Source organism: Gavialis gangeticus, unplaced genomic scaffold (genome assembly GCF_001723915.1).
Source record: "Gavialis gangeticus isolate Ggan-Ray unplaced genomic scaffold, GavGan_comp1, whole genome shotgun sequence".
In the NCBI taxonomy this organism is placed as follows: Eukaryota; Metazoa; Chordata; order Crocodylia; family Gavialidae; genus Gavialis; species Gavialis gangeticus.
Window position 1 is genome coordinate 17,345,614 of NW_017729019.1, and position 7,758 is coordinate 17,353,371.

Below are 7,758 nucleotides of genomic sequence, written 5' to 3' on the forward strand. Positions count from 1 at the left end.
CCGTCCAACCACCAGCAGAGGAGCAAAGGGACTGAGAATCCATCCCCGCGTGCTCCCATCTTCTCCCATCAGCGCATAAACCCCGGCGGTAGCACTTTGCATCTCTCCTCTCCTTGCTTCCCCTCAGCTAGCACAGCACAAAAGTCGCTCCAGCTCCATGTCTCCCCCTCTTGCTGCCTGGCGGAGGAGAGTCGGTGGCGGTCCCCGCCGCACGCCCGGTGCCGAATGCTGACGGAAGGAGGTGTGGTCGGCGCAGCGCTCGCGCTGCATTAAGTGTCTCCGGGGGCCATGGGTGGTGTTCACCTTGCGTGCTTTGGGCACCAGGATGGCAGGAGGGCGGCACAGGGTGCTGCATCGTGTCACGGCTGGTCCCCTGGTTCAGAGCTCCCCTGAACTCTGCTTCTCCCAACCCCAGGCTCAGAGCTCTGCTAAGACTTGGGCTTCCCCCCCTGCCCCCACAACAATAAACTTCATCAAAAACCCCAAACCCAGGGGTTTGAGGGTTTGTTTTTTTTTCCCATCTGGCAGCATAAACACTGTCCCTGTGATGGAGCTTTACATTGGGTTTGCCATAGCAACCCACAGCAACAGGAGTGTTTATAACACCCTGTCACCAGGGCTGGAAAAAAACAAGCAGCGGTTGCAGCAGCCGGGTGGGATGGTGCCCTCGAGCAAAGGGCCGGGCAGGGTGTGGCTTCACCACAAGTAGCTTCTGGGGCTGGCACCGGACTCCTCCGTGGGCCTCCAACATCAGCGCTGTCTCTGGCTGCTGTAGCGTTCCAGCTGCGGGCCTGGCCAGATGTGCCAGGCAGCTGCCCGGCCGGGGTGCCGCATGGATCTGTCGTGTGCCCTTCGTGGGGATCTCTTCCCTTTCCACTTGTCAGAGGGGCGAGTCTGGGAGCTGAGCATGCCGCCCTGAGAGAAACGGGGTGCTGAGCCCAGTGGCCCGACCTGAAGTGAGGCATCTCCCCCACTCCCCATGCTGAAAGCAGCAGGCCCAGTCCTGGGTTTGCCCGTGCGTGAAGCTGGAGAGGAAGGGAGGGCAGTGTTTGGGGGTTTTTTTCTCCATTGTTGGGCATCCTGCTTGTTGCTGGGCATCCTGTCTGCAGGCTGGAGGAACGTACCCAAAGAGGTTTCAGTTCCTGGCACGCAGAGCCTGAGCTGAGTCAGCGCCAGAGCAGGGGCGTGCCAGGATCGCTGGGTGGGGCGTGGAGTTCCCATCGCCTTCCTGTTGGGAAGCGGGCCGTGCAGCTGGCTGCGAGACAAGCCTGCGGGTCTCTCCCTGCACACTCAAGTCAGATGCTGAAAGGAGCAATCATCGGTGTTTCATTGCTGGCCCTTGATCTGGGCCCAGCGGCATCAGCTTTCGCTGCCTCCATCTCGGAGGCAGGGGTGATTTGTCTGGAGGCCTCTTGCTGGGCCCCATGCTGCTGCTTCTGGGCAAGTCTTGGCTGCTTGGAAAAGGTTGGGTGTGGGGATCATATCCGGACAGTGTGCAGAGCCTGAATACTGGTGCAGGGCTTGGGGCTAGGCCTCCTCTGCCTTCTGGGGTCAGCTGTAGCAACACTGTACTGGGAGGGGGGAGGCTAAAGGCAAGAGGCAGGATCCTTTCCAGATGTAAAGTCCATTGGTGGGGCATGCTTGTACTGAGCCACAAAGGGCTGATGTCAGCTCGTCTCCTCGCCTGATGGATGGATAAACACACGATCTTCACTTGTGCTTCTAAAGCAGCAGCACCCGGTGTGTTCAGAGCCTGGCGGCTGGGGCTTTACAAGCAGCTTGCTATTTTGAGGAGGAGAGCAAAGAGAAACTGCAGGGGATAGCAGCTCCCATGGCCTGAGCTGGTTCTGGGATGGAAGGTGATGGGATCCATGCTGTGACCTGCGAGAGTCCCGGGTGAGCTGTACTAGCCAGCGATATTTTGTGTGTGGCCAAGGGAGCCCTCTGGAAGAGATGTAGGCAAGTCCTGGCACGGAGGCTCGCGGTCTCTGCGGGGCAGGGTGCCTGTGCCTTTCCAAAGATCAGTGGGAAAGCTCAGTAAGAGAGTGGATCTGCACGGCTATGCATCCTGCCTTCAGCAGTCTGTCCTGTAACCCTTTTGGCATCTGTCTCCATCTGTTGGGTAACCCAGCTGTGGCACCTCTGGCCTGCCCAGCCTCTTCAGTGGGCCAGGCTGGCTTGAGGGCTGGCCCCAGTCATCTCTGGAAGATGGTGGTTATCTTGCTTCCAGATGTGCAGCAGCGTAGATGGAGAGGAACATCCCAAAGTGGAGGGCCCAAGGGCAGCACACCAAGGTCATGGAGCAAGACACCAGTGCAATGTGGGTACCTTCTTCCTCCTGGGGGGGTCCAGCATACTCCCTTCAGGCCTACAGGACAATGCATACAATTAGGCAGTGAGACTTGGTTGCCCACTGCCCCCATTGCAGCACAAGCTGGGGAGCTGCACTCACGGCTGCCATGCGTAAAGCATTTGGCCTGCCGTCTCCTTTGTAGCTAACCATACTCAGTTTAACTGTGCCACAAGCAGTGCAGGGAAAGCAGCTTCAAAGAGTTGCTGTTAGAAGCCTTGAAAAGGAAGGCAGGGGCACACTACCACGGGGCTCACGAGTCCCCACTCTGTTCCGTGCTATTTCTTTTTTTCAGGGCTGCTGTTAGCCTTGAAATGGCGCATTGGAAACCTTGAATATACCAGGAATAAGATCGCTGATGCCTCGATGCTGACAGCCACATGTGCTGGGTGTGAGTCTTTATGGGGCTGCAGTGCTAGCAGCTTGCTTCGCTTTCTGCTGCCCTGCAAGCCTGGGCTCTCCCTGCCCGTTGCGGTCGGAGCTGTGGCACCAAAGTGCCATCGACTGCTCTGCTCCCCCGGGCTGTCGGTTCTTGGGCAGACTCCCACAGACAGCCGGCCCCTTCCCTGCTCCCCAGCACGTGTGAGCCTGCTCTCCCTCTGCCAGGACGGAGGTGTAATGCAGCCGTTTATTATTCCGGGCAGGTCTGTCTGCAGCACTGCATCAGCTCCATCCCTCCTCATCAGCTGCTCCCTCCTCCTCCCACTTGCACACTCTTTCCCTCTGCTCCACGCTCCCTCCTCGCGCACTTTCTTTGCAGCTGGGACTGGTAGCGGATGGAGTGCAAGGGCCCTATGGAAAGCCGGTGTGATGGAGTTAAGTGGGGGCTGCTTTTGCCTTTTCTAAGGGTGCACCTTGCATTGTGTTTGGAGCCTGCAGAGCTGCTCTCCATGCACAGCCAGTGCCTCTACTCTCCAGACTGAGAGAGAACGGCAGGGCAGGGTATGCAGAAAGGATCGCTCTAGGCTTTTTTAATTCATCTGCACAGAGCTGCATGAAACCTGCCTTCTCAGGGGGCCTGCCAGCCCTGTGCCAGCCTTTCTGGCTGGGTCCTGCCCTTTGTGGGGTTAATTGCTACTGCCCCAGGTTTGGTAAGGATTTGACGCCTGGCCAGGTATAGGGGGAGACTTGAGAGGGAGGTTGCATTGTAACTCCATCCGCAGGGTATAAAAAGTTCTAGCAGGGCTTGCAGGAGGGGTTACTTTGCAGTGAGATGCTACAGGGAAGCATTAGCTGAGCTTCCTGGTAGTTATTCCCTCCTCTCCCCATCACACCTGTCCCTGTTCCCAGTTCTCCTCTGCCCACCTGATGTGTGCCTTCCCCAGCCCTGGCTGGCTTTCTGCTCCCAGCCCTTCCATCTAGATCTTCTGGGCTCTTGGGGGCACAGCTTGGTTGTGAAATCAAAGCTGTTCAATTTGCTCGCCAGGGTCATGGGATTGCTCCGTGCTGTTGCAAAGCAGCGGACTTGGCTGCGACTGCCTGGGGTGGGAATAGCAGGGGCAGCCACAGACGGCACCGGCATAGTTGGGCAGGGGGACCCCAGAATAGAGGAGCAGAGGGTTCAGATGAGTTTCAGCAGAGCAGGGATGGGGAGATGGCAGGTGAAGAAAGGGGTGTGCGGGCAGAGCTGATAGCTGGGCAGAGAGGGCATGCCCCTGTCTTGGGAAGAAATGCTGCTATTCACAAGCCTCCATGGTCAGAGCTGTTTCAGCTGCTAAGCAGTTCTGCGTTCCTGGCTCATGCTCCGCTCCATCGCTGTACCTCGGCTTCGGGCCTGTGCAGCTGCCCTTCCAAGCACACAGCTGCCTGCCCCCTGCCCCGCAGCTCCCCAGGACGTTGCTTCCTCCTCTTTCCTCTCGACCTCCGGAGACGAGTCCCTGGAGCCCTTAGAAGGAAGGGAATCTTGCTGTTGGGAATAGGGGGATAATGATAGGTGCCCTGCAGGCTCCTCTAGGGGTAATTACGGACTCCGCCATTACAATATTAATTAGCTGCCTTTCTCTTAACCTCGTAGCGCTCTTCGGAGGATGTTATTTGCTATGAAAGGGAAAAAATTAGAAAAATAATCCCCCCTACCCCAACACATTATTAATCAGCAGGGGGCTGTTTAATTGGATCTGCCATCTCCTGCCTCCTGCTGGGAGCTCCAATGCCTCTAAATGATAGATGAGCAGCGGCTTCTCCAGAGGAGCTCCTGGGTGGATGTGTGAGGTTAAGGAGGGACAAACAGGGGGGATGGATGGACAGACGCCCTTTGCTTAGAGCTGTTGAAGAATGACTTGGTGTTCCCCAGACCCCACTACTGTAGCGATCTACTGCAGGGCTTCCTTGGAAGCTGTCTCCTTTTAAGGCTGCTGCCCTTATATCCCTGGTACGTCATTTTTTGGTGTCCCTTTCATGAGAGAACCAGTGAAAATTATATACATCCCATCCCAAGTGAGCCTAAATAGGAATCCTGTCTTTTGGGGAGGAACTTTAGCCAGAAATCACGCCCATGCAGTGCCCAACACGCGGGGGCTCCCATCCATAACTTGTGATGGAGCCAGATCTCAAAATCCAAGTAGGCGTCTGAATCCGCACTTGGAATCTGTCTGCCTCTGGATCTGCCTGCTGATGTTGCAGTTGTACAGGGAGCTGGATCCCAGCCTCCCTGCAGTCTTTTGGGGTGCCCCTTCCTAAGTGGGACTCCAGACATAGCTTCTTTGGAAGGGAAAGTCCCTTGGCTGCTTTGACTTGGAGCCTTCTGGCTCGAGGTGCTTCTGTTTTTCAAAGTGGACCCATGCCCCTGTTAGGGACTTCACCCCTCCGGGGAGTTAATGCAACCAGTAAAATTGCTGGCAGTGATGCACAGTAGCCTTGTCGTAGCAAACCAGGATTTGTTAGTCCACGGGGATGCAGTAGGTAGCCAGGGTCCTTGGGCGGGAAGGACAAACCCTGATCTAGCCGATTCTGCTTGCAAGAGAGAGATTGCAGCGCCAGGCTCTTGCGGTTCATCTCCCTCTGTGACCCCAGAAGAGCATGGCTTTCAGCTAGCTAGCTTGGGCAGCAGTGGCAGTCTGAGCAAAGCAGCCCAAGCCCCTGTCAACTGATTTATTTCATTTCCTGACCGGGTTTTGCAGCTGCACGCTGAGTTCTGAGCAGCCACGAGGAAGCAGGTCCCTGAATATGATGAGCAAGCATCAGCGTCTCGCACTACAGTACCAACAGCATAGAGATGTTGCTAAAAGCCAGTCACCGCTGAGACTGGGGGAGTGTGAAGATACTGGAGCTGTGATGTTGGGTCTCCCATCTCCCAGAGATGGTGGAGAAATCACCTGGTGCTTGGCCCTCGCTTAGTCACTAGTCACTGGGCCGCTGGCTGGGGGCTGACCTAGCCAAAGTGTTTCCCCACCTTCTCAGGCAGGTTTTGCAGTGTGCCGTTGATGCGAGAGTGCTGTTCAAAGGCAGCTCGGGGGTTTCCGCAAGGGAAAATCTCTTGTTCTGGCTCTTTGGCCCCCAAGTTAGCAAGGGAGTGTTTGGTGGCTGAGTCTTCCTCCGTCTCCTCTCCCCGCCAAGGCATTCCTGTCATACATGCTGATACCATTCAGTTCCCGATAGCATCCAAACTGACCCAGACAGCTGGCACTCAGCCCTGTCTCGCTCCTCGGAGGAGCCCTTAACTCCTTCAGCCCCAAGAGGCGGCAGCACAAAGAGAAGCAGGTAAACTGAGTCCTGCAGTCACCCTCCATCCTAGCTTGGAGTCTCCTCATGCTGCAGGACAAGCAAGGACAAAACCTGTCCTTGCTTCAGAGAATTTTATGCTCTGCGGCGTCGGTGGCTGGGTGCAGGGAACAGCTTGCAGGGGCTGTGGCTAATTGGATGTAACAGGTGAAACAAATAGATGGGAGGAGATGTAGAAACAGGGAGCCGGGCGTGTCTGGTGCAGAGCAGTTGTTGCAGTCCCCTGCCTTTCATGTGCTTTAGGTCTGCCCTTGGTGTGTTGCCCATGATGCTGACTTTGCTCTCTGGTTCCCCACTCGGTTTTTGGTTTCTGGTCCTCCTCTGCTATCCTGAGTCTGCTTTGGGGTGCCAGGCATTTTCAGGGGGCTCTGGGCCAGCCTCCCTCCCCACAGCATCTCTCTAGAGGGCTCTCCTTATTTTTGCCTGGGGTCTGCCTTTCAAAACCCCTTTCACAGTTCCCCAGGGCTTCTGTCAATGGAGCCTTGTCCCAGCGTGCAGCGGAGAGAGGTTCCTCTTGCGTCTCTTGCTTGCCCCACTGCGCGCTCCTATCGAGCCTCCAGAAAAGTCTCCTCCTACCCTCTCCTAATCGCCACAGTCCAGTCTGTGCCCTGCCCTGCCAGCAAGCAGCTGCCTTACAGGGGAGGTGGGTAGTGCTGAGGCTGGGAAGACTGTGATAACACGTCTCCCTCGTCTTTCTGCAGTAAGGGCTCGGCCTGCTCGTGCCCTTTGGCTGAGGAGCCGGGCTGTGCAGGATTCCTGCTCTGCGAGGAGGGTGAGACTTTCCCTGTTGCCTTTGGAGGAGGAGGGGAAGAGATGGCAGGAAATAACTTAGCCAGTGAGCCATTCCCCCCAGTTTTGCCCCTGAGCATCCAGCTGCTGCTGGCACTCTTCTTCGGCTGCACTGTTAAGTAATCGTGATTGCATTTGCACCCAAGTTGCAGTATTGCTGCAACGCGCCCTTCCTGGCACATGCCCAGCTCCCAGCATGCGTCTGGCTGTGTGAAATAAAAGTAGTCTGCAGTACAGGATTAGAGGGCTAAGGAATTTCTGTGGTCTTGTATTGCTTGGGGGTGAGGGAGACCCTTCCTTTCAGCCAGCGGGGCATGCCCTCCTCCAGAGCTCAGGCCCTAGGAGGTGGCAGGGAAAGTGGGTGGCCTGGAACCACACTGAATCCTCTCCGTACCAGGGCTTTCCTGCTGCTGTCACAGGTGAGCAGCCTTGAACTGACAAACAGGAGAGCCAGCAGGGCCGGGGGACTCCTTCTGCCCCAGGGTTTGCAGGGGATGGAGGACAGGCTGGTGCCAGCGGTTTCTCTGCCCTTGTGGAATGGACGCTGGAGGCGGGAGAATTCCCTGCTCCAGGGTCCCTTTCCCGTCCTCCCCTGCCACCGCCCCTGCTTTGGCACTGCCGAGTCTCCCGTCTAGGCAAATTACAGCTGGGGCTGACTGAAATAAAGCCCTTGTCAGCACTTCAGGCTTCCCTGAATAGGATCTGTGTTGCTCCTCTGCTGTCTCGGTGCTCCGCTCTAGGTGACTGAACTAGTAATGGTGTTACAGATGAGGGAAACTGAGGCACAGAAACCACAGCCATGCAGTCAGTTTCTTAAAAGCGGCCTGTTCTTAGCAAGCACATGAGAGTGCGTGTGCGTGCATGTGTGTCCCATGTTACTGCCCCCCCCCCCCCCCCCT

At 56.6% G+C, this 7,758-nt stretch overlaps 1 protein-coding gene across 2 annotated transcripts in view; it reads left to right on the forward strand.

Annotated features, from left to right (window-relative positions):
- ATP2B4 (ATPase plasma membrane Ca2+ transporting 4) overlaps nucleotides 1–7,758 on the forward strand; it is a 115,498-nt gene that overhangs the window by 41,582 nt on the left and 66,158 nt on the right. The gene's annotated exons all lie outside the window — the stretch shown is intronic.